Raw genomic sequence first — 26,448 nt, forward strand, 5'->3', positions numbered from 1 at the left:
AATAGGAAATTCGCATACATTTTTATTATGCAATTTTTCCATGCAAATTCGTGTACGTTTTTGCTTAAAGGGACTCCGAGCACCTCTCATGGGCATGCCTTTAAGCCAGATGACTTCCAACAAAGTCATGCTATGACCTCTCTGGAGGAGCATTTTGCAATGGCCATGCGTGTCACTTCCTTTTCCTGCTTCATTCAGTGATGCACTTCTCTAACAGAGAAGACAGGGGTGACCCGGAAGTTATAACATAGCTAAGATGGCAGCTGCGATTTTAAAATTTAAGTACTTTGCAGTACTGGTCGGAGTCTTAAAGGCATGCCCATGAGAGGTGCTCGGAGTCCCTTTAAAATCAATGTAAAAGCACACAGGCACCAACATGATTAAATTCGCAAATTTACAAACGGATGCAAATTTAAATGCGTTTTTGCGTTAAAATTCGCATACAATCGCATACGAATTTGCATCTGCATTCGTGGAAACGGGCCCTTAGAGAGAGTGAAGAAGGTGGGTATGCGATCTTATTATTCAAAAAATGAGCAGCCTATGTAGAAGGGGCACAGGAATATTTGTCTCTTCCCCGTTTTCTACTGTATGTCCTCTTGTGCCAGTCTCAGATACTTAATGTCTGCATGAGTTTTCAGGTTTGCATCCTTCAGTACATGACGACGATTTATCCATCTTTTGCTTAAGGGCATTGGTCCGCTTTCCTATAATGGCAATATCCGATTTAATTTCCTCAGTAGACGATGAGATAAGCTTGTTTATGCTTTCCATCAAAGAGTCCCTATGTTTATTCAATAAAGACTCCATTCACTCCGGAGTTATGGCTTGAGGCAAAGCCTCCATTGTTAGGTTGCTGCGTGCTTTTGAGCCCCTTGTGGCATGTCCACCATCTTGGGAGTCTCGAATGTCTCAAAGAAGCTTTTCCATTTTCTCTATGCCAGCCTTTTTGTTCAGGAGTCCTATTCGCTTGGTTCTGTCCCATAGAGAATTTGGTTATTGGATTTGTCATCACTGGTCAGCCAACGCACACGTAAGCTCATCTAGGAGGACAATATAATCAGGCGCGAGAGCGGAGCTCAGGAGAAAGTGGTCATCTTAAAACTTTCACGCCGGCGCCCCCTTCCAGATGTAATTTCAAAGTTAGTGGAGCAACAATTTGACCAGTAATAAGTGACAGTCCATCACAGGCTCTGTGAGATAACATGAGGCTATAATGTTGTCCATCACAGTCCCAGACATCCCAGTAGGGTCCAGCAAAGTCCCCCACCAGGTATAGTGTTATCTACTCTCCCTATCCAGGCTTATTTGTGTCCTTTGGTGCAGTTACAGAAGCTGTGGATGTCCTGTGTGGCTCGCAGTAAAATTCAAGGCTCTGGCTGTATGGACAAGGCTGAATTTCTGCAAATACTGCAGACTTGTGGTGGTGGCGCAGGGGTCTGCACATGAAAGATGGAGGGGCCATTAGGTGTCTACTTGCTAAGTGTACCAGCTCCTATCTTTCATGTGCAGACTTATGTGCCCCCACACTTTAGTTTTCATGGAATGGAAAGTCCACAAAGGGTTTGAAGCACATCAGTTGAGAAGGGTGAACATCAAGTGAAGGGTCTACATAAATATGAACACGTTACACGTTGAATGCAGGACAAAAACACATGGATGACAAATTAAATGAGGGCTGTTGTTGCAATTTGGGATGATTATTCACATGGAAGTGGAAGCCTGCTGTACATATAAAGAGGGACTGTAATTAACCACTTCACAACTGAGGGGTTTTACCCCTTGAGCACCAGAGCAATTTTCACCTTTCAGCACTCCTTCCATTCATTTGTCTATAACTTTATCATTACTTATCACAATAAAATGAACTATATCTTGTTCTTTTCGCCACCAATTAGGCTTTCTTTAGGTGGGACATTATGCCAAGAATTATTTTATTCTAAATGTGTTTTAATGGGAAAATAGGAAAAAATGTATTATTTTTCAGTTTTCGGCCCTTATAGTTTTTAAATAATGTATGCTACTGTAATTAAAACCCATGAAATGTATTTGCCCTTTTGTCCCGGTTATAAAACCGTTTAAATTATGTCCCTATCACAATGTTTGGCGCCAATATTTTATTTGGAAATAAAGGTGCCTTTTTTTCGGTTTTGCGTTCATCCCTAATTACAAGCCCATAGTTAATAAAGTAACAGTGTTATACCCTCTTGACATAAATATTTAAAAAGTTCAGTCCCTAAGGTAACTATTTATGTATTTTTTTTAGTGTAGGAGGTAATGAGTTAATTTTTAGTGTAGAAGTAATGTATATGTATATGAAAAATGCTTTAGGGTGTAGTTTTACTATTTGGCCACAAGATGACCACAGTAACTTTTTGTTTATGCGACCTTCAAGCGTACAAGAAGTACGCTTGCAGGAAGGGTTAGGAGGCTGGGAGACAGTTTTTTTCTCACGATGATCGCTGCTTCTCATAGAAGCAGCTGATCATTGCGGGGGGCAGAGATCAACGAATGGGAAAGGTTTTTCCCATTCATTGATCTCTGGGCGAGCAGGCGGCGGCGTGCGCGGGGGCGCGCGGACGAGAGAGCGGGAGCGCGGGAAGCGGCGTCAGGTACGGATTTCTCCGTCCCTTGGTGGTAACCGGGTGGAAAAAGGGGCGGAGAAATCCGTACCGCTGGGGGTAAAGTAGTTAAAATAACCTAATGAATAAAATAGCTTTTTTTATACAATATTCATGTATAAATTATGTAATCCGTGTTACCCCAGTGTAAAATTTCATCACCATGATTTACCGGTATATTGTGAATATACCGGTATGCTGTGAGGTGATCTCTGCAGAATGTTTGGTTACCGAGAGTTCCCAAGCCAGTACAAAATATTCCTGGTCTCCAAGAAAGCTTGTGGGGTGAGGGGATTCCAGATAGCTGATAAGCCAAGGTTAAACATCACTGGGAGGGCAGGGCTACATTTATTATACAGTACTAGTGACCTTAGCCCGTTTAAAAATGGGGTAGGTCTGTCATAGCGCACCTGCTGCACGCATGCGCGCCCACGCACTCGCACACACGCCGTCCCCTTTCTCCCCTTCAGTGTGTCTGCGTCCCTCCCTGCACATGCGCAGTACAACAAAACACACACAGGGACATGGGACGCAGAGACACTAGGGTTTTATTATGGAGGATAAGATACAGGAAATATTTCTGGTACTGAAACCAGGATAATTACCGTAAAAGTAGGTATCATGAATAATTTACTGCATTCTACTGTATGTTGTTATGGTGCCCCTTTAACCTTTTTCGGACCGACGTAGGCTGAATCTACGTCCAACAGGTGGTGCTGCTGCCCTGACGACGTTGATTCAACGTCCGCGCTAACGAACCGCCCCGACACGATCGTGCGCATCGGAGAGGGGAGATTAAGCTGTCATATGACAGCTGACATCTCCCTTCAGTGATCAGCAGCCATCGCGTATGGCTGCTGATCACGTGATCACTACGATCGCCGGCGGATCGTAATGATCAATGTAACAGCTGCGGCGGTAGGGGGGAAAGAAGAGGATCCACTCACCTCCCTGCCGTTCCCGCGGCGATCGACGCCCCCCACCGCTCTTGCCGGCATCTCTGCTCTTTCTGACGTCAGCGCCGGGTCCCGGCTTGATGACGTCATCAAGCCGCGACCCGGAACTGAGCGGCAGTAAGAGCAGAGATGCCGATCGGAGCTGAGAGGTCCGCTGCGGCTTGTTGCTGGAGCCTGGAAGGTGAGTGATGGGGTCTGCATGAAGGGGGGACACCTGACCACCATGGGAGGACACAGCCCAGCAAGACCCTGCAGGGATCCGGCTGCCCTAACCCCCCAAATGTGCCCCCCCTTCAGCAAAAACACCCGGTCCTTAAGGGGGGGGTAGGCGGCCGGTCCTGAAAGGGTTAAAGAAAATAAAACGTTTTTATACTCTTCTACATGAAATGAGAGGGTGTATTTTGCATAGAGTAGGATTATTGTTGAATGTAGGAAGGTTGATCGTCAAAATAGTATGTCATAGGAAATGTGACAGGGAGAGGGGCACGAGGTGTAAACCCAGCCATGCTGGATATTGATAGGCTATACATTTGCACAAAAGCTTTTAAGAGGGTGGGGGTGGGAGGCACAAATCAATATATACCTTCATAGACACAATGTACATGCATGTTTTGTTTTATTTCATCAGCTGTCCATGTGTGAAGCTCTATACATTTCAGCATAGCTGCTCACTGCTTTTAATGCAATCCGAGCCGCAGTAGCCCACAGTTCTAGGAAGATCAATGCATCATAATGTGCAGGGTAGGAAACGATCTTGGGTCTGATATAAACAGATAATTTGCTAATTGCAATCCTAAATCTTAGAAATTAGTCCCACTAAATCAGAAACTTGTATTTCTAACAGAGGAAGTGAATTATCTATACATATAAATCAAGTGTTTCTTCACGTTAATTTTGTATGTATCCCCTTATAAAAGCGTGTGCGTGCCAAGTTATTCTGGGTCTAGTTAAAGCGGACCCAAACCAAAGATTTTTTTTTAATTCAAAATATTTAGTTGCACCACTCTGACACATACAAAGATAAATAAACACTCCTTCAGGCCTATGAGAATTTAAGTGCATGCTTTTCACCCTTCTCTTTTCATAACTAGGGTTATACAGGTGGCAGCCATTAGCAATTCCTCCATTGCCGGACGCCACCTACTCCATCAGTTTGCCGGATTCCGTCCTGGCAATATGAAAGGAAGGGAGGGGTTCCTCCAATAAATGTAAAATATTTTATATTTGTCATCATGCAGATGAAAAAAGGCTGCTATTTATTATTAATTAGAAAATAGATTTTATTTCTGAAATCTTGTATTTTTAATTTGGGTCCACTTTAAGATTATCTCAAGTGACTCTTAAAGGACCACTATCCTGAAAAATTGTAAAATTTTCTTCATTTACTTTTTGGAAAGCAGTCCAAATATTTATCAAACGCTTATGCAAAAAGGACCTTTTACTTACTCCTCACTTATATCTGTTCAACTCTGTGGAACCAACGTCCTCAGACAATTCTGCGAAATCAAACCCTAACCCTTCTCCGTCTCTTATGTCATCTCACTCTTGCAGCTGCTCAAAAAGTCATCTATAACAAATGGATTTACTCATCTGCACCTATCCATATGGGATCTGGAACAAGAGTTACTTCATTTATTCAATATTGACAGAACTGATGCTCTGATGCATAAGGGTCTGAGAACGAATTATTTTTTAAAAAGAATGGAAACATGTTATAAGTTTACATTTCACTAGTGCAGAAATCTAGGACTTGATGAAACCTTTCCAATATACCGAGTGGTATGCTACAATGGATCTCTTAGACAAACTAGGCCCTCTACACATTATAATAATACAATACAATAACATTTCTATAGCGCTTTTCTCCCATAGGACTCAAAGCGCTTAGGCTCTCTCAGATTCAGTAATTGGTAGTAGGATGAAGTATTCACACAACAAAAGTTATATTTCTGCAAATGCCAAACTGAACAGGTGGGTTTTCAGTCTGGATATTTAAACACGTCCAGGGATGGAGCTGTCCTGATCTGTTGAGGTAAGGAGTTCCAAAACGTAGGGGCAGCATGACAAAAGGCTCTGGGACCTAAAGTTTCCAAGTGGACTCTGGGTATGACTAGATTATTAGAACCTGTGGATCTGAGAATGCGGGGATTGCTATGCAGCTGCAACATATCTTTCATGTATCCAGGGCCCAGATTATTCAGGGATTTAAATGTCAGGCTGATCTTGAATAGGACTCTCCATTCTATAGGTAGCCAGTGAAGGGAGTGCAGGACTGGTGTTATGTGGCAGTGACGGAGTTGGTTGGTTAGCAGTCTGGCAGCAGTATTCTATATCAGTTGTAGGCGGCACAAGACCTTTTTTGGAAGGCCAGTGTAGAGAGCATTACAGTAGTCCAGTCGGGATGTGATGAAGGCATGGACTAAGGTTGGCAGATCTTCTGGGGGGATGAGGTGCTTGATTTTTGCAATGTTCTTCAGGTGAAAATAGGATGATTTCACCACAGCAGAGATTTGAGTTCTGAAGTTTAAATCCCCATCAATTAGAACTCCCAGGCTACGCACATGATCAGAGCTGCGAAGATCCGTGCCTCCTATTCCCAGTGGTGAAGACTGCAAGTTAAGTTGTTTTGTTGTCATGCGCTGCCCTCTGATCAGAAGGACTTCAGTTTTGTCTGCATTCAGTTTCAGCCAGTAGTCATTCATCCATTGCTATAGTTTACGTAAGCAGATGTTTATAGTTAGAGTTGGGTCTGTCACACCAGGCTTGAAGGAAATATATAGTTGGGTGTCGTCCGCATAGCAGTGGTATGTCAGGCCATGTTTTTGGATTATATAAGTAATCCTCTCTTTTTCCTTTTTTTTCTATCATAAGGGATATGTATGCAGAACGGTGGAGCACGAGGGGGAAGGGGGAGGGGATATTTTTTTCTTTCTTTTCTGTATTAGTTAAGACCCTTTGGTTTTAATTGGTACTAGAAATGAGGGAGGGAAGTGTACTTCTTTGTCCCTTTGTTATATCTTTTGTATCACGAAATGCCAGTTGAACGAATGTCCAAAGGTTTTTATGTTCTCTTACATTTCCTTCTGTTATGTTTTTGAAAAACCCAATAAATCTTCTTTAAAAAAATAAAATGTTCTTAATTCGCTATTCAGTCCTGTCCAACTCTTTGCAACGCCTTGGACCACAGCACACCAGGCCCCTCTATCTTCTACTGCCTCTCAAAGCTTCTCCAAGTTCATGTTTGTTGCTTCCATGATACTATACAGCCATCTCATTCTCTGCCGTCCCCTCCTTATGCCCTCGATCTTTCTCAAAATCAGGGTCTTCTCCAATGAGTCCTACCTTTTCATTGTGTGTGCAAAATATTTCAGCTTCAGCACTGCTCCTTCCAGTGAACAGTCATGGTTAATTGTTTTTAAGGATTGAGATTGATTTATTGATTGGAACGTCTTTCAGTTCAAGGAACTCTCAAAAGTCTTCTCCAGAATCAAAATTTGAAGGCGTCAATTGTTCGACATATACATACATACCCATATATACGTTTTGTAAACCCTCCCGTCACTGTTCATATATAATGACCACTGCCATTGCCTAGCTCCTAGTCCTCTTACAATAGCGAAGTGGCCCACATTCCGTGGTGCCTGTATAGGAGCTAGTTAGGGAGGAGCTAGGAGGGGGCTACATCTAGTGAACACTGGACAACACATAGAAAAGGGTGGAGGTGGATAGGGCCACATGTTTGCTTTGTGCGGACTAAGGACCTTTCCTCAGACTATTAGGTTAGACTGCCGAGCGCGTTTCTCAAAATCCTCCAGCCTTGACTCTGGCTTTGAGGGCATTTATTTGCGCTTTATCCTCGTTGATCACGTCAATAATAGTGTTCATGTGACTCTCAAGCCCAAACCCTCTGGCCTACCTCGTGGATTTGGGAGGTGATGTCTGTCACTGCAGCTGAAAGCTCTGATTACAGCATCCGCTTGATATTAGTGAGCAATTCTTGCGGATTCCAGGTGTAGGGCTGCTGATTATCCTATGAGGAGGTCTGTGGTAGAGATGGCCTGAACGGTTCGCATGCTAACATCGGTGGTTCGTGTTCGTGGTGAACCGCGAACTACACTTGTTTTCAAAATTATTCAACCCCCAATGTTGTAAAGGGTTTTAGGGAATTTAGTGTACATTTGTAATTGTGTTCAGAATGAAATCTTACAAGGACTTTTTAAAGAACCAAATGCAACTAAAATGACCAATTGTTTTTGTAATACAGGTGGTCACCGGTTAACGGACGAGATAGGGACTGTAGGCTTGTTCTTAACCTGAATCTGTCCTTAAGTCGGGACGCTGTGCCATCTGTGTTCCCTGTGCTTCCAGTGTCCCTCCTCTGTGTCTCTCTTGCCCCCCTGTGTGTCTCTCGTGCCCCCCTGTGTGTCTCTCGTGCCCCGTAATGCAGAGTATGCGCAGCGAAAGGCGCAACAAGTCTAACCTTCCATGCCAGGCCCGGACCAATCAGTGGCGTCCTGATTGCGTCGCGTAATGACGCAATCAGAAGGAGACCCCGCGGCTCCTTCTGATTGTGTCATTACGCAACGATAGGGAAGCCGCCGGGAGGAACATTGAGGGGTGAGAGGACTTCGCTGATTGGTCCGGAGCCGCCATGGAAGAAGGTGAGACTTGTTGCGCGTACTCTGCATTAGGAAAGCGGGCACAAGAGTTAGTCCCCGGGCTGCGTGACGTCATCTCGGCGGGCGTTCGTATCGGCGGGTCGTTTGTAAGTTGGGTGTTCGTAACCCGGGGACTACCTGCACAGTATTAAATGGGTTTTTTGTGATTTCTTCATTGACACAATTATTCAACCCCTTAAAGACTACCACTCTTAAGAACAGAGGTTCATTCAAATGTTTTCTATCAGGTAATGAAAACACCTGTGGATGTTAACGAGCAGCAATCAAGCATAATAAGCACCATTTAGGCAGATTTAAAATGACTGTGATACTCAGCTCCTTCTAGGCATTTACTGGTGTGTTTACAAATATGGTGAAGTCAAGAGAATGTAGCAAGGAAATGAGCAGCGCTACTTAAAAACAGACTAGTGCCTACCTGCGAAAGAGTGCAAGCCCCACTTGTGGGGTCGAATACACACCGAGCATACACATGACCTGTCTACCACTAGAGGAGGATGTTGGTTTCCATTAACAGCTTGCATGCAACCTATTAAGTACTCGTCCCTCCCACTGCAAAGAAGTCAATCCTCCATGGGAGGGGCCTAACACTAACTAAATCCTAACCTATGTATATGCATAGCCTGGGTGCGGCTAATCAAATAAAATCAAAAATTGAAAATTGCGCAAAAGGTGGATCAGCGCAACACCAGGCCGCCTCCGAATGGCCTCCATCAGAGATGCGCTGAGCCCCCCCAGGAACTACAAACGCACCTTGAACCCAAACAGAAGCTCTGCATATACACCAAAAGCATGGCTGTTAAGTGGGAGCAGCTGACCAAAAACTAATTACATTAGTACATAGCAAGGAAATGAGCAGCGCTACTTTAAAACAGACTAGTGACTTCCGGTTCCGGCGCCTGTATGGGAGGAAGCAAGTAGCTGAGCTCCGCTAAGCCAGGCAGCCCGCGGCGGTGAAAAACCTACTCACACACCCGAGGATAGCACCACCGGGTGGCCCACAGTCTCCCGACCACGGAGACATCATCCATGGTCTGAGGGATCTCCCTCTCTGGCTTCGGATGCGAAGCTTTGGAGCTACAGGGAAGAAGAGAAGTCCATGCTTCCGCATATTTTCTTAGTTCTTGTTATTCTAAGGAAGTTGGATTTGCTCCCTCCAACTATACCTCACTATCTTCAGCCACCATACGCTTTTATTTGGCGTAGGAAATCAATACTAAACTGTTGGAGCATAAGTTCTTTTTTTGGTTCCTGTATTTTTACTTCTATTTTTACTTTTATTTTTGGGTTGCTCTCTCTGGGGTTTGTTGTTCTCAATACATGGATTATGTCATTACTCATTATGCATATCTGTTCTTATCTGCTATACACTGCTCGCCACCATATACTCGCTTTTTTGAAACACCCATAATATGAAAGTGATTTCTTGGAATGTCAAGGGTTTGAGGTCCCCTGTAAAACGAGCACAAGTTATACGACATCTTAAGCATAGTAATGCTGACATTGCTCTTTTGCAGGAGACACACCTGGGGGCCCAGGAAATACAATTCATGAACAAGAAATGGGTCTCCAAATGCTTTGGCTCCCCAGCTATCAATAAGAAAGCGGGAGTCCTTATACTAGTTAGTAAAAAAATTAACGCTTCAGTTGATCATATTTTCAATGATAAGGAGGGTAGATGTGTGGCGATCAGAATCAACTTTCCTGACGATCCTCTAATCATATTTAATGTATATGGTCCCCAAGAGGGGAAAAATAATTACTTCAAGAAAATCCACACCCAAATACTTGCTATCAATCCCCAACAAATGCTAATGGGGGGAGACTTCAATGATGTCATGCATACACTCGAAGATAGGAAGCTAAAGACACCCAAAATCACCCCAGGTCCAGCCAAACCCACCCCCTTATCTGAGCTCGCTAACTCCTTATCCCTACAAGACACTTGGAGATATCTCCATCCCTACGACAGAGAGTATTCTTTTTATTCTTCCCCACACGATTCCTTCTCCAAGATAGATTATCTATTCCTATCAGCATCACTTTGCTCCAGATTGGAGTCGGCTGAAATAATGGATCTCGTTGTATCTGACCACTCCCCTATATCTATAAATCTCCTAGAACATACACCCAGAGGAACTGACTATATCTGGCGATTTCCCTCCCACCTATACAATGATGAAGAATTTCACTCTTTACTTCAATCTTGGTGGCTGGAATACAAAGAAGATAACTCCCAACATCAAAAAGATCCCCATTTATTCTGGGACACAGCTAAAGCTGTGCTCAGAGGTCGAATTTTAGCTCACACAAGCTCCAAGAAACGTTTAGCGCTCCAAAAATATAACCAACAATTACAACTCACTAGACAAGCCTATATCCAATATAAGCAATCTCCCTCCCCTCACCGCAGAGCACAATGGCTAAAAGCCAAAGCTCTAACAGACAAGTGGCTGAAATTGAGAGAAACCTTCACCAGACCATATCAGGCCCTCAAATTTTTTAAATTTGGCAATAAAGCCGGGAAGCTCCTAGCCACCTTAGCAAAGGGTAGATTTGCCCCATCTCCCATATCAATGCTCCAAAATGACCTTGGAGAGCTCAAGCACCACCCAAAAGACATCAACGATATTTTCTCTAAGTTTTTCAAGAAACTCTATTCTTCCCCCGCTTCGGGTGATGAAAATAAAAGCCTCTCATGGCTAGAGAAAATCCCACTCAAAACCCTTAACCAGGATGAATTGGCAGACCTTAATGCCCCCATCACAACCTCTGAAATCACACTAGTAATAAAAAATCTGTCGAATAATAAAGCGCCTGGACCTGACGGCTTATCCTCAGAATTTTATAAAATTCTCCAAAAAGATATATCTCCTACTCTAGCCAATGTATATGATGAGATCCTAAAAGACAGCCGATTCTTATCTTCAGCCAACTAAACCTATATCAAGCTGATTTTCAAGAAAAATAAAGATCCTACCAAACCAGAGTCCTATCGCCCCATCTCTCTTATAAATCAGGACCTAAAAATTCTAACAAAACTAATGGCCAACAGACTTGCCCCATATATGCCCAAACTCATCCATCCTAACCAAGTAGGATTTACACAGGGGCGGTCAGCAGTCTCCAATATCAGGAAGCTCCTCACTATCCTTGAACAAGTAAAGGCTTACCCTTCCACCCACCAAAACAGCGCAGTTCTACTACTAGATGCTCATAAAGCTTTTGATGAGGTAAACTGGAAATGGCTGGACCTGGTTCTCACGAAAATGGGGTTCTCAGGTAGCTTCATGAACCTCTATAGGTCAATGTATCACTCCCCCAAAGCACGCATTTACACCCCGGGTTTCCTTTCTTCTCCCTTCTTACTGCAAAAGGGCACCCGGCAGGGATGCCCCCTATCCCCCCTTCTATTTAACATTGCTCTGGAACCCCTTGCCAGATTGCTTGATGAGCTGATTGAAGGCATCACAATTGGGGGGGAGCGGACCACCCAGGCTCTCTTCGCTGATGACATCCTGTTATTCTTAAATAATCCCGTAGAGCAAGTGCCTAAGATATTTAAGTTAATACAGGAAATAGGACAAGAATCCGGCTTCCGGATCAATAAATCCAAAAGTGAACTTTTATTTCTATCAAATAGAACCCCTTTGGCAACCATAAATAATATCTCTGAGGTACAAATTACTAAAGGACCCATAACCTATCTAGGCATTCAATTCCACAAAGACCCTTCCTCTTTGTACAACCTTAATATAACCCCTCTTATCCGCAAATTAGCCACACAGCTACAAGGATGGTTTAATCTTCCTTTAAACCTAATGGGTAGAGCAGCATTGGTCAAAATGGTCACTTTTGGTAAACTCCTTTACCCCATGCAGGTACTACCCCTCCTACTCAAACACTCCGATACCCAGCTCCTAAACAGAGCTATCTCTCAATTCCTATGGAAAAACAAAAGAGCCAGAATTTCTCTCTCCAAATTACAGCTCCCAAAGAGCCTGGGTGGTCTCAATCTCCCTAATATCCGTCTCTACAGTCTAGCTTGTATGCTAAGACATGTTAGGGACTGGCTTTCCAAAACATCTGGCTTCTCAAATTATGCCTTAGAAAACGCCTTAATTGAACCATGGTCCCCGACAGGCCTTCTTCACTCCAATTGGTCTACTCTACCCTCTCGACTGAGACATAATGTCATTGTTCGAGACACTATCACTACGTGGAAGGAAACCAGAAAACTATTCCACCTACCCTGGAGGGTATCCAAGTACATGCCGTTCTGGGGCAATCCGGCCTTCGAACCTGGCATGCAACACGGAGCCTTCCTTAGATGGGAGGAACAGGGTCTAAATAAACTTAGCCAACTCTTTGAAATGCACAAATCTAAATGGTTCACTTTCCATACAATTGCTCAAACCTGGAATTTACCTAAGTCGGATTTTTTAGTGTATGGTCAGATCAGATCTTATGTCCAAAAACATCTTGTAAATAAATCCTGCCTAGACACATTCACACCATTTCACTTGTTTATACGACCAGGAGGCGAGATACTCTCCCTTTCTACACTCCACCGAGGCCTTCAAAATATTCAAGCACCAAAATCAGCCCTGGCCAATTTAAAGCGTTGGTCCAAATACTTTGATATACCTGAACTAGAAGGAAAAATATTAGAGGGACTTCAAACATATAATAGCTTAATAATAAACGAAACATGGCGTGAATCTCATTTACTATTCCTACACCATGCCAAATATGCATTCAACATTCACTATAAAGCCCCACCTCCCCACTACCATCCAGAATGCCCCAAATGTAACTTACCCAATGCTGACATGGTCCACTGTATGTGGCTATGCCCAAAAATCATACAATTCTGGGACCAAGTATCTCGGCTCCTCCAACGGTTAAAATGTGGCTCACATACTAGGGAACCTCTGCTCTATCTTTTTCACAATAAATCCAATCCCCCACCCCCATCACCCCATCCCCCAAAATATCCTGATATCCTGCACCTCACTTTAGCTGCTGCCAAGAAAGCTATACTCAATAGATGGATTTACTCCACCACCCCCACTATACAAGATGTCAAGGACATTCTCCTGGACCTTTTCCTAATGGATAAAGTTGACTCCCTACTGCACAAGGAAAAAAATGCCAAGAAATTTTTCAAGAAATGGAAACATTTTATAACTCTGATTTTCACCGCTGAAGAAATACAATCCCTGGTTAGCCCTTTCCGCTATACAGGCTGGTACTGCACGGAAGACCTACATGACACCCTAGGTGTCTTCAAGCTCACTTCTTAAATTAGCCAAATGAGCCCTGACCACCCCCAAAAGGAGCAGACTCGGATATGACCTACTTTACAACTTCCAATAAGGACCTTACTTACTGGATTACCCCACGAGAGAGCAACCACAGGGAGGGAGGGGGGGAGGTTTAAAGGGAGGGGGGAGTTTGTACATTAAACTTGTTTTTCATTAAGGATCTATGATGCTATATTGCTCTGCTGTACACTATCACTGTTACCAGAAGACTCTGAAAATTCAGAGTCTCCTAGGAATTGGTTATCTAGCCCACCCAACATTCTATGATCAAAATGCATGTCAAAACGACAAGTTTCTACCATTTCCTGGCTGTAATTTCTCATACTTGTTGTATATTTAAAAACCGAATAAACAAGTTTAAAAAAAAAAACAGACTAGTGCCTACCTGCAAAAGAGTGCAAGCCCCACTTGTGGGGTCGAATACACACCGAGCATACACATGACCTGTCTACCACTAGAGGAGGATGTTGGTTTCCATTAACAGCTTGCATGCAACCTATTAACCTCTTGAGGACCATGGTGGTAAACCCCCCTAGTGACCAGCCTAATTTTACATTAATTGGCCACTGCAGCTTTAAGGCCAAGCTGCAGGGCCGTATACCTCTGCACACAAGTGATCTCCCCCCCTCTTTTCTCCCCACCAACAGAGCTCTCTGTTGGTGAGGTCTGATCGCCCCCCCTGTGTTTATTTTTTTTTAAATAAATATTTGTTTGTTTTTTTTAAAATATTTTTGGACATTTTCTTTTATTTTTTTTTTCTAAATCCCCTCCCTCCCCCCCAGCCGGCCAATCACGGCGATCGGCTGTCATAGGCTTCTGCCTATGAGAGCCGATCGCTCTCTTGTCCCCCATGGGGACAGCCGTGTCACACGGCTGTCCCCAGTGCAGCGCTGCTGCTGATCGCAGCGCTGCACATGTAAATACACGGCGGTTTCGCCGTGTAACAGTCTCCCGAGCGGCAATCGCCGCTCGGAGACTGAAGGCGGAGCTCGGCTCCGCCCACCAAGCGGGAGATGCGCGCGCATCGTGCGCGCGATCTCCCGTAAACTGCTGCCCCAGGACTTTACGCCAATTGGCGTTAGCTGGTCCTGGGGCTGCCGCCGCGGCCACGCCTACTGGCGTGACGCGGGCGGCAAGCGGTTAAGTACTCGTCCCTCCCACCGCGAAGAAGTCAATCCTCCATGGGACGAGATAGGGACTGTAGGCTTGTTCTTAACCTGAATCTGTCCTTAAGTCGGGACGCTGTGCCATCTGTGTTCCCTGTGCTTCCAGTGTCCCTCCTCTGTGTCTCTCGTGCCCCCCTGTCACTCACTACCTAAAGGGGGTCCCTGTCACTCACTACCTAAAGGGGGCCCCTGTCACTACCTAAAGGGGGTCCCGTCACTCACTACCTAAAGGGGATCCCTGTCACTACCTAAAGGGGGTCCCGTCACTCACTACCTAAAGGGGATCCCTGTCACTACCTAAAGGGGGTCCCTGTCACTCACTACCCAAAGGGGGTCCCTGTCACTCACTACCTAAACGGGGGTCCCTGTCTCTCACTGCCTAAACGGGGGTCCCTGTCTCTCACTGCCTAAACGGGGGTCCCTGTCTCTCACTACCTAAACGGGGGTCCCTGTCTCTCACTACCTAAGCAGGGGTCCATGTCACTCACCACCTAAACGGGGGACATGGATGTGATTAGGCAGGACATGGGTGTGGTTATGTGGTTGGGTGCGGTTAATTTAACCACTCCCATAGGGGCCAGAAAAAATCTTGCACCCAGGTGCCAGGCACCCCAGGCTCACCCCTGTGTTTGATGCATAGATCCCGCATATTCATTTGTATTCCCATACTGCAAGCCTCAATATGCCTTATCATGTGATTTTTTTTTTGAGCAGCCACCCCACCCTTATTACAGGGTGTTTTTTAGATCATTGATTGTATTTTGTCTCCCTACCTAGTGTTTGTCACTGTACATATTTTGTGGGTTTTTTAACCAGTTATTGAGATACATGTCTTAGTGTTCCTTTTTGATACAAATAAAAGATACATTTACACTTAATATCAAGACAGTTTGGTACGTTGTTAGATCTTTTTCTCTTTTTTTGTATGCCTTGAGACCAAACCGATCAGCTGGACAGTCACTGTTGTTCTGTCATTGAGCTACCTCAGCCCGGCGACCATATGGGCTTGAAAACCGCTATTGCCTGCACTCTCGCCATGGTGAGCACCAGTCCAGCATGGCCGTCACTACACAAACAGCTGTTTGGTGTGTCAGTGTGAAGCAATGACCGCTGGCTATATGAGTGTCTCGGGGGGTGGCACACCAAAGGTAATAAGGTCGTTGCTTCATTGTGGACAGACCAAATTTGATCAGCTGGACAGTCACTGTTGTTCTATCATTGAGCTACCACAGCCCGGCGACCATATGGGCTTGAAAACCACCACGGCCTGCACTCTGGCCATGGTGCGCACCAGTCCAGCATGGCCGTCACTACGCAAACAGCTGTTTTCGGTGCGTTACACAGTGAGTTTGGTGTGTCAGTGTGAAGCAGTACTCTAATTACCCTCTGATTGATGTATACACATGCAAGATGTTTTAAAGCACTTTAGGCCTCAAATTTAGCATGCACTGTGATTTCTGCCCTTAAAACGTTGCTTTGCATCAAATCCAGATTTTTTTCCCCGGGACTTTTGGCGTGTATCCCACTCCGCCAGACCCCTTGAAACATCTTTTCCATCACTTTTGTGGCCAGCATAAATGTTTATAATTTACAAAGTTTGCCTCCCCATTGAAGTCTATTGCGGTTCACGAAGTTCACGTGAACCCGAGCTTTTGCGGAAGTTTGCGTTGGAGGTTTGCGAACCTAAAATTGGAGGTTCGAGCCATCTCTAGTTTTTGGAGGGTTGTGTGCCTGCTTCTGCGAAGGCTGGCTGTCGCCACATTGGCTGCTATTAGCAAATTGGCCCAGGTGGAGAACAAGTCCAGTAAAGTCTGCTGAGCGGGTGATTTCTTGTATTTGGGGGTTTAGTGTCCCCTCCTGGACAATAGCATGCGTCCTATGCGCTCCATTTGCATCACAAGTCGTGTTCCATGACACTCCCACGCTTTCTCCTTCAAGCCGGAAAGAGGAAGTGCAGGAGTGACTCGAATGGAACGCATAGGATTCTGGGTAGAGCATGACTAGTCCTAACACAAACATTTTGCTTGAACAAAACCTACTAGTGCACTTGCACATGATTGTGATGTGGCTGACAGCAATGTTCTGTGGTAAAGATATGTTGCAGTACTAGTAACATGCCCAGAAAATTTTTATAAATACCATGCTCACTTTTTTTTTCTTCCGTAAGCAATGTGACCGGTCACATTCTTATCAATTTTTTCTATACTCCACATTCTCAGATCATGTACATAAAGCAGAAACACAAGAAGTCAACTATTTGGTTATCCTGTCTCCTTTCATCACCTACATGCTGCTGCACTTTTAGCCAAATTCCAGTGTCTTCCTTCTAGTACGCACAGTCCACTCATTTCTCACTTGCAACAGCAGCTCTAACTGGCAATGGGGTTGGGATGTTAGCTCCTCTGCTGAGTCTAGGTATATGCAGCGAATGAAGCCCACTCTGCTGTCTGCTCCATGCTTTGCTGTTGCTGGACTCTTGCATAGTACTCATGCAGCAGTAACTCCACAATGAAATGGTCTAGTGCAGTGGCGTAGCAATAGGGGCTGCAGAGGTAGTGACCGCACCAGGGCCCCTGGATCAATCAATCACTTTATTAGCGCTTTATATGCTTTAATTAATTCAAACCATTATTGGGCTTTTCTTCTCCCCTTCTTACACTGCCGCTGTCCTTGGCAGGCTTTAGTGCTCCATGTCAATTGTTGTGTATAGAGTGCTTGAGGGGGCCTAATGTAAAACTTGCACTGGGGCCCAGAGCTCCTAAGCTACGATACTAGTCTAGTGTGCACCTAGGGAACTTTAAGAACTGGAGGCACCCGTTTTTAATGTTGTTAAATGTACAGAAATCTTCAAAAGGCAGTATACGACAATCGCTTATGTGGTGTCCGTCCTACCTTTTAGGGTTCCTGTTCTAGATATTTAAACCAGGATTCGGATTAAAAGTTAGTAACGTGCCTAACACCAGAGTACTCCTGTTTCTGCCACCCGGAAACAGGACTACCCTGATGTTAGGCACGTTACTGATGTGAGGAAGCTGTTTTTACCGTGAAACGCGTTGTCGAGTGCACAAATAAATATTTTTTTAACTTTTTATCCAAATCCTGGTTTATATATCTAGAACAGGAACCCTAAAAGGTAGGACGCCACTTAAAGAGGACGTTGGCCTTAACAAACATACTGTCATTAAGTTACATTAATTATGTTAATTAAAATAGGTAATATCTCTTACCCACCCTGTTTTAAAAGAACAAGCAAATGTTTGATTTCATGAGGGCAGCCATCTTTTTGGTTGAAAGGAGGTGACAGGGAGCATGAGACACAGTTCCAACTGTCCTGTGTCCAGATCACCCCTCCCAGTTGCTAGGCAATGTGAATAACAAAGGAAATCCCATCATGCTTGGCACAGCATCAGGGAAAAAAAAGCCTGGGCAGTTTTCTTTGATGGGGCGGAGCGTAGCTTTTGTAAAGCTAAAAATAAGGCTAATGTAAGAAAAACAAAGTTCTGATGCTGTGAAACTGATAAAGAAACACCAAGCCTTTTTAGTGCTGCTGAGTAGATTTTTAGTCTGGAGGTTCACTTTAAGCAATAGTCGGATACTGCCTTTTGGAGATCTCTGTACATTTAACAACATTAGAAACGGGCGCTTCCAGTTCTTACAGTACTTAGCGTTTCCCCCTTAGTTTAGGGGGAGGATTGGTTTAAAAGGGTTTTCCTGTGAACCGCAGAATCCTTTTTTTGGAGTAGCGACCAGCATCATACCATACAAGGCCGAGTGAGGACGGTACTTCCCCACAAGCGCTGACTAGTGGTTGCCTCACCCAGAAACCCTTATTTGTGAGTATACTTCTTGCCTTTTATATGCTGTCCTTGTGACCTAACGATTTTACACTTAATTGGGCTCCCGGCTCTCCCTCTGCTTTTTTCTCGATTAAACACCTAGGGAACTTTCCTGAGTGGCCTTATGACTAAAAACAGCACACACCTCCCAGTACATTCCGTTGTTCATTATCTATCTACTAAACCGCTGACGCAAATAAACACATTAAAATGGTAATATCAATACTAATCTAATCAATAAACTTTGTGTGTGATTTGCTTTTCTACATGCTTATGAGAACAATGCACTATAAGTGTCAGGCTTGGCAGCCACTGTTCATTGAGAACCACACATATTGTAGCTGCTCCCTTATAACAACCATTTAACGATGGTACTGATGGCCCTTGTGAGAGTCCCTCTGAATCACTCATCCAACAAACAATCCTCAATATTGATTGACTAAGACAAAGTGTGTGCATGATTTTATTTTGTTCTATATCTACATTTCTCTGGCTTTGTAACCATGCCAATGTAATTACCCTTTTTTTTCTGCTGCTAAGGGCTTGAGGCTGTTTCACACTACTTTGGGCGTTTTGGTTTTCCGACTATAAAAGTTAAAATTCACAGTGTAAAAATGAAGACCCGCTTATGTGGAAACATTTGAGTATTTTGGACGTGTCCCAAAATGTGAGATACCAGAAGTGAGGAACTGCGCTCTTTTACAGTTTTCACAGTAATTTATAGAGAGGTTAAAACTTGACAAGCCAGGCTGCATGAGGACATAATCTATTTAAGTGTGCCTTTTCTCTAGTCTACATCGTTACAAAAATGGTTTCTGTAAGGATATTCATTGTAAACAAAATACCAGTCTTTTTTTTTTTTTTCTTTTCTTCCAAACAGTAAATACCAGTCTTAATTTGTCATACATTAAGTGGGATTTCTGCAGTGAAGTCCATGTTAACTGCTCTGTTGGAAAACGAAAGCTTTTTAAAATGGCTCTGTTGCGGGCCTGCCAGCTGAAATGTTAAATGCTTTGCGTGAAACACCGATATCGAGAAATATTTGCAGCTGTGCATGATAAGCTTTTCTCAGACAAGCAGCTAAATTAAACAGGTGCTTTATAGACCTCGGCCAGCTACCTACTGTGGGGAGAAGTGGGTCACTGAGCAAAATAAGCACCATCCACAGGCCTGACTGCAGGAATTCCTCGCAAGGTTCTTTTGGATGGCTTGGCTACGTATTAAATGTTATTTTATTTCGGGGGTTTGAACAGTATAGCTAGCAATTTTGGGGCTTGAACTGAATCCATTTACAGTGGAGACATTTTTTCCTGAATTGCTTTAAGACCATGTTTGCAGTGGTGAATTGTGGTGTGGAATAACTGTAACACAACTTGCTGCACTGCAATGCACCACCAATGTGGTGTTCACAGTGTGGTGGGTGCACTGCAGTACGCACATGTTATTGGTTACAGTGAAGCATACTTTTCATTCATTGTATGCTTCAATGTATGCAACGCAACGTGTGAGTAACTTTGGCACTGATTTCCCAATTCGTTGGTCTCAGGAAAGCTGGAAAGCAAGTCACTGTACATGTGGCCTAATACCGTATATATACTTGTGTATAAGCCGACCCCCCCCCAACATTTACCTTAAAAAAAATTTGGGGAAAAAATGATGACCTGAGTATAAGCCGGGGATGGCAAAAACCACAACACCTCTCACAGCCATGGCCAACAACCATGTATTAGAAAAGCAGCATAAATCCAGCAGATTGCAATAATAAACCAGAACATAGGCCTACAATGGAGATGGACATACAAAGTTTAAGCTGACATAAAGATAAAGCAAGGAATGCAGAGCCACATAATCATGGATCTAAAACTTGATCTAGGAATGCAAGGCTTCTCACCACTCAGTCCCTGTATGCTTTCCAAGCCTACAACTCGAGATAAGGTTAGCTGGGACCTCCCATGGAATTGTCAAGTGTGTGTTCCCCCTCAGATGATGCACCACTGTGCATATAGTGGGTGCTACTCAAATAATAGTGACTCAAGTACAAGCCGAGACCCCCACTTTTTGGCCCCAAAATTAGGCTTATACTAGATTATATACAGTACTAGTGAGAGCAAATAATATAGAGTGATACCACTGGACTGAGCACCATTGTGCAGCCATTTTATGAGCTTAGCAACCAAATAGAGTAGGTGATAAATTGAAAGTATAGTGCACTTTAAATAAGACAACACATGAGATTTATAGAGTTGTACCAGGTATTTTTGCACTATGAGTTTTAGGGAATCTTACAGCAGCATGCTTAACCAGTGTTGCACAATTTTCTTCTTTAGTTTTATAACCATTTTCATTTTGCACATGATTGGTGGCAGTTGCACAAAATAGAAAAGCCCAGCACAACACTGCAAGTTTCTAACACTACCTTATTATACCATTCAATGCAAAGTCATTTTTAGATTAACTTTCCTATTTCTGTGTTTTTTTATATGTGCCAGATCTTCATGAAAGAGTTTCATATACATAAACAATTTTATATACATATTTGCCACACCGTAGTTTAAAAGCTCCTGTTTTCATTCAGACTTTATCCCACTATCTCCTCCCTCCAGTCAAGTAAGATTAGGTTTTTAAAAGTAAATAAATGTTCCTGAGTAACTTCAGATTTAAACAGATTTTGTGTTCCCCAATAACAGGAAGGCTCTTGTATGCATTATTACAATTATTATTATAGATGAAAATAGTGCTAGCATCTTATTTGACACGTTACAATAGAGGATGCACAGTACAGTCCATCCCCTCCCTGTTGTGCTTTGCCGCAGAGCTGATTGGCTAGCGCACGCACACTCCTGCTCTACGCCACCAGCTAGTTTTTAAAGAAATTGATTGGACTATAGGTGCAAACTCATCAGAAGATGTGTGGGCAGATCTCTGTCTGACCAAATCTGATCGGAAAGAAATCTGTTGCTTTCCCATACACCGCAGGCCGATTCCCGATCAATTTCAGCATGAAATGTCTCAGGAATCGGCCTTGTAACGCTGCATCTGCAGCTTTCCCCCTTAATGTAAATGTTCCTGTGCCCGGTGCAGTATACTTTCTGTCCGGCTCTGGCTCTGTCTGCAATCACATGCCTGACGTGGTTGCTGGTATATACGTTGGTGCGTGTGTGATATCACGTTATGCCGCCGGAAGCCACATGCACACATCCGATTGAGCAAGTTGGCTCTACATCTTGCAGCATGTCCTATCAATACATGTGACCAATTTTGGCATGAAATTGGTTGCATTGACGATCAGGCATGCTCTTTTGCCAGCACCTATTTACATCTGATTCTATAATTATTACTCGGATGGTCAATCGGCCACCAAGTTGCCTGATGTATGGCCACCTTAGTAAACTAAAATGTGCTGGCATTGGTAAACTAGAAAAACACAAAGCGAGACCAAGAGCCCAATATAATGTAGTACCTTAGTAGCAGATGATAAAGTGTGTAATCAAGCAATGGTTATACTCACAAGTATAGGTTGCCACAAAAGGCAACCACTGGATAGGCAGGTGGGGTAAATTATAACCTGACCCCACTTAGGTATAAGAAGTCGCTCTCTGTAGATAGGAAAAAGAGGATCCCCCCCCTTCTCCAGGGGTAGACTAGTTGATTTGTAAAACAGTATAACAGAGGCACCAACAAGAGTAAAAACGATTACAGGCGCTTAGCCAGGATTTCGACCCGAATGTGTACCCTCCAAACTATTGCCTGATGAAGCTGGATAGTGACCCATGAAACGCGTTGCAAATCTTGGAGCTTTTAATAAGTTACTTTGTATGTGAGTAACGTCCCATTGTCCGTTTTTTTTTTCTACGAGGGAGGACAGTCCACCAACTTCCCCCTTTTAAATGGCTTTTAATCGCTTTTACTCTTGTTGGCGCCTGTTATGCTGTTTGGCATTGGTAAACATATTTTCTCCTGTAGGGCTGAAATCCCACAGGGAGCTAAGAGGAGTCGCAGCCAAGTATAGTGCGGCCAGTATGTTACTGAGGTGAGAGTGCTACGCATGACATCGCTATGCCGCATAAAAAAGTGTAAGCTTCATTTACATCATTCTGAGTGCAGTTCAGCTACGTATGGATGGATCTACTGGTCAAAAGGAATTAAGCTGAAGTTATTAGGGAGCAGGATGTTGACAAATATTGAGCGCAGTATCACCTGTCTCCGATGATGTGGAAAGAACTTGGAACCAAGAGTAGGCGGCATAACTTGGAGACGATGTGCAGATTAAAATGACGTGCGTAAAGCTTCACTGCTTTTGTAATTAAAATCACATCAATCTTATTGTCTCTGCTCTAAGGTGTTGTTCTGAAGCTTATTGTGTAATTTTTTTTTTTATTAACGGAATTGATTTGGAAAGTATGTAATATGTAGAGAATTAAATTAGAGGGTGGAGAGCAAAGAATGCCTTAAAACTTGACCTAAGAACAATATGCTTTCCCTGATGAGCTTCAAGTTTATTGTTTTTTATTTTAGCTTAGCACACCAAGTTTATTTGAAAAACATTCAGCAATACAGTCATCCTAAACATTCCAGAAGAAGGACAACTAGCAGCATATGCGGAAAAATTACATCAACATGACATTGCTGTATAGAGCAGGTATGTTTTGCTACACTTTATAGAGAATTTATGTGTGCATCAAACCAAGTAACACCTGACAAATCTGGCTTTGCAAATTTGGCCTAATTGGCTACTCACGAGACATACGATTTATAATCTTTCCGGTGCACAGATCATTATCCAAATTATTAGCAAACCCCACACAATAGTGAGAGAAGGCTGGCCCAACATACAATGCAACCACAACAATACTCAAGGACCGTCACTCAATTGCTCTAATATCCTTTTATTGTATCAAAAAGTATAAAAACAGCCACATCCCCCCTATACCCCCACCCATTAAAACCCCCAAAAGCCCGCCCTGGACACACATAGGAGCGCTCCTAGAACTATCCACACACATTCATCTCCAATGGATTGGCCAATCCTGTTTAATGAGACCAAATGAGGCTTAATGCACTTCACAATGATTTTATGGGAGAGTCTCTAATACATCACTTCATAGAGGGTCCACCATTGATATTAACCAGTTTCCACATGAACACAGTCCAAGCCTCAATTTTCCAGAGCTATATTGGTCAAAGTTCATAACCTCTGCATGATGTTAAACAAGCGCTGCTCTTATTTAGCACCAAGCCCAATCAACATGTCACAACCTAGTGGCAATAGCTGAATTTCCACAGTAGTAATGGACTTCCGTCAGCCCCCATCAGGCAATAAGGCTTTACCTTTCCTCCAATGGACAGACTAGGCTCCAGCCTCCGTACTGCGGCGTCCTGCAGTGAACAGGTACCTGTGTCAGCCCTCCGACCTCCCGGTTACCATTGCGAAGCACTCACGAGGCATAGCTCATGCAAATATGCATTTGCTTTCGCATGCTAAAGTTTGCAGGGTTAAAACCAATACTGCAAAGCGGTTGCCCTGCAGGAATTAGTTCATGCTACATTAGGAAGCCTCCCCGTGGCGCTCCTGGGTAGTGCTAATGTAGCATGAACTAATTCCCGCAGGGCAACCGCTTTGCGGTATTGGTTTTTGACCCTGCATAGTTTGGCATGCGAAAGCAAATGCATATTTGCATGAGCAATGCCTCATGATAAGCCAATTTGGCCAGATTTGCACAGCCAGATTTGTTAGGGTTAAACTTAAATTCTCGTGTGTTAAGCAAGTATGTTTTGGTGTGGATCTCCTTCAAGTGTAAATGATATTTACAAACAAAATAGACTTGTGGTAAAAACCCAAATTTTACAGGTGCCAGGCTGCCAGCAATTCAAAATTCATACAGGTTATTGGGATCACTACAAACAGAACATAGGGTAAAGGTTGTAATTTCACCAGTGCCAAATCCAACCTGTATATCCAATATCATTACATTTTGGAAAAAAAAAAGTTAGTTCCCAAGAGTTATGTTGTTGAGTGGATAGCCTCAAAGATCTAAAAGTATTGCATAATAGGGTTGAGATAACAAAACTTTTCTCTAGAATTCATTCCTCTTGTGTATTTTGCCATATCTATACAAAACACTTTTGAACAATATTCTTTATCCCAGCATGCAAAAAAAGTAATTAAAAAACCGAGTGCCTCTGACCCTTTCTCATGCTTGCAAACAGCCTTTGACCTCATGTGAGATGGGTGAGTATTCTGGCCTCTCTGTGAACTGGGGCAAGTTGGCTATTATGGGGCTTGATGACCCTGTTGCTTCTTTATCTCCCTTGCCATACCCCCTACAAGTGGTGACTTCCTTAAAATATTTGGATGCAGTGGTTTCCGTTTTTCCTTACCACTACTTCCAAAACAATGTGTTCCCTCTTCTTACTTTTGCCCAAACCAAGCTATCCTCTTGGACTAAGCTTCCTTTATCTGTGGCAGGACAAGTGAACCTCATAAAAATGGTTCTATTCTCCAAAGTACGTCACCAGTTTGTAATTCACCTGTTTATATTCCTAATACCTTTTTTAAGGAGTTTGGATCTCTGTTGTTCTCGGGCAAATCTAGAGGCAAGATTAAATAAGATTTTCTCCACCTTGACCGCTGCCTTGCCCAACAATACAATTTTACAACAGGCCTCTAAAATTTGGAAATTGTCCCTTAAGCTTGCCCCCCCCCCCCCCAACCCCATGTTGGGAATATTATACCCCTTATGACATAATCCATTATTACATGAATTGTCTTCCCTTTAAGCTGACAAAGGTGTATTGTACTTAGGTCAAGTAAATAATTCTGAGGCGCTCAGTGGTGTGGTTTTGATGCTGTTAAGCTGTATGCTCCTTTTTGATTGGCCTGATGAAGCGGGATTGAGCCCGTGAAACCACTGCCCCATCGGTTTTAAGATAGTTTAAGTGAATTATATTGGCGCCTCTGGAAAGCTTCTACATATTACAAGTAAATAATTCTGTTTATGATTTCATACATCAACTTGCAAAAACAATTTTCTCTTCCTCCCATGTTTTGCTTTATGTATTTCCAACTTTGGCATGCTCTTAGAGCACAATTCCCCTCTGGTCTCCCTAGTGTAGGGGTTTCACCTATTATGGAATTAAGAATAGCCCTGTGAAACACCATATTGGTTCTGTGTATTCTCTCCTCCTAGAGTACCAATCTACCCCTGTAATTGAGAGCTCCCTCTCTAAATGGTTACAGCTGGGTGTTCAGCGCCTCACGATACTCTGGCTATAAACTCCTTTGGCACTAAACGTGTTGCCTGTGCTAATCCAAATTTTATCTATTTATATATGTGACTAGTGCTGCACATCTCGTACCCTCTTCCTATTGAAAAAACAATGGTGTGATATATGGGTACAAAGATAGTGCGGCCATTCTAAATCAATGGAAACCTCAAGGCTAGAGATGGGCGAACAGTTTGGCTGTGTTAGCCGAACTGTTCGGGCTGCCCAATCTGTCATTTATCTATGCCTCTTACTACTTCCGGGTCGCAATGACCCGGAGTAGTACGTCTGCGCTGCCCGGCGGAGCGCGTCCTAGCGACGCGCTCCCGTTGCCGGGCACATTCTGCGCATGTGCGTGACGTCATGAGTGATGTCACGCACATGCGCAGAAAGTGCCCGGCAACGGGAGCGCGTCGCTAGGACGCGCTCCGCCGGGCAGCGCAGACGTACTACTCCGGGTCATTGCGACCCGGAAGTAGTAAGAGGCATAGATAAATGACAGATTGGGCAGCCCGAACAGTTCGGCTAATACAGCCAAACTGTTCGCCCACCTCTACTCAAGGCCACTGGATATGCAAAATTGCTACATAATGATGTGTTTCC

The 26,448-nt window shown here is 43.6% G+C and overlaps 1 long non-coding RNA gene across 4 annotated transcripts in view; it reads left to right on the plus strand.

The window, feature by feature from the left end:
* The window catches only part of LOC137541571 (uncharacterized), a 1,030,398-nt gene that overhangs the window by 740,926 nt on the left and 263,024 nt on the right, over nucleotides 1-26,448 (plus strand). Inside the window, exon 7 of one of the 4 annotated variants that reach the window (XR_011025219.1) lies at nucleotides 23,098-23,221. The exons of the other annotated variants lie outside the window; for them this stretch is intronic. This is a non-coding gene — a long non-coding RNA (uncharacterized lncRNA). The remainder of the gene's footprint in view (nucleotides 1-23,097; nucleotides 23,222-26,448) is intronic. 4 annotated transcript variants of the gene reach the window in all.

Source organism: Hyperolius riggenbachi, chromosome 12 (assembly GCF_040937935.1).
Source record: "Hyperolius riggenbachi isolate aHypRig1 chromosome 12, aHypRig1.pri, whole genome shotgun sequence".
NCBI classification, from domain to species: Eukaryota; Metazoa; Chordata; class Amphibia; order Anura; family Hyperoliidae; genus Hyperolius; species Hyperolius riggenbachi.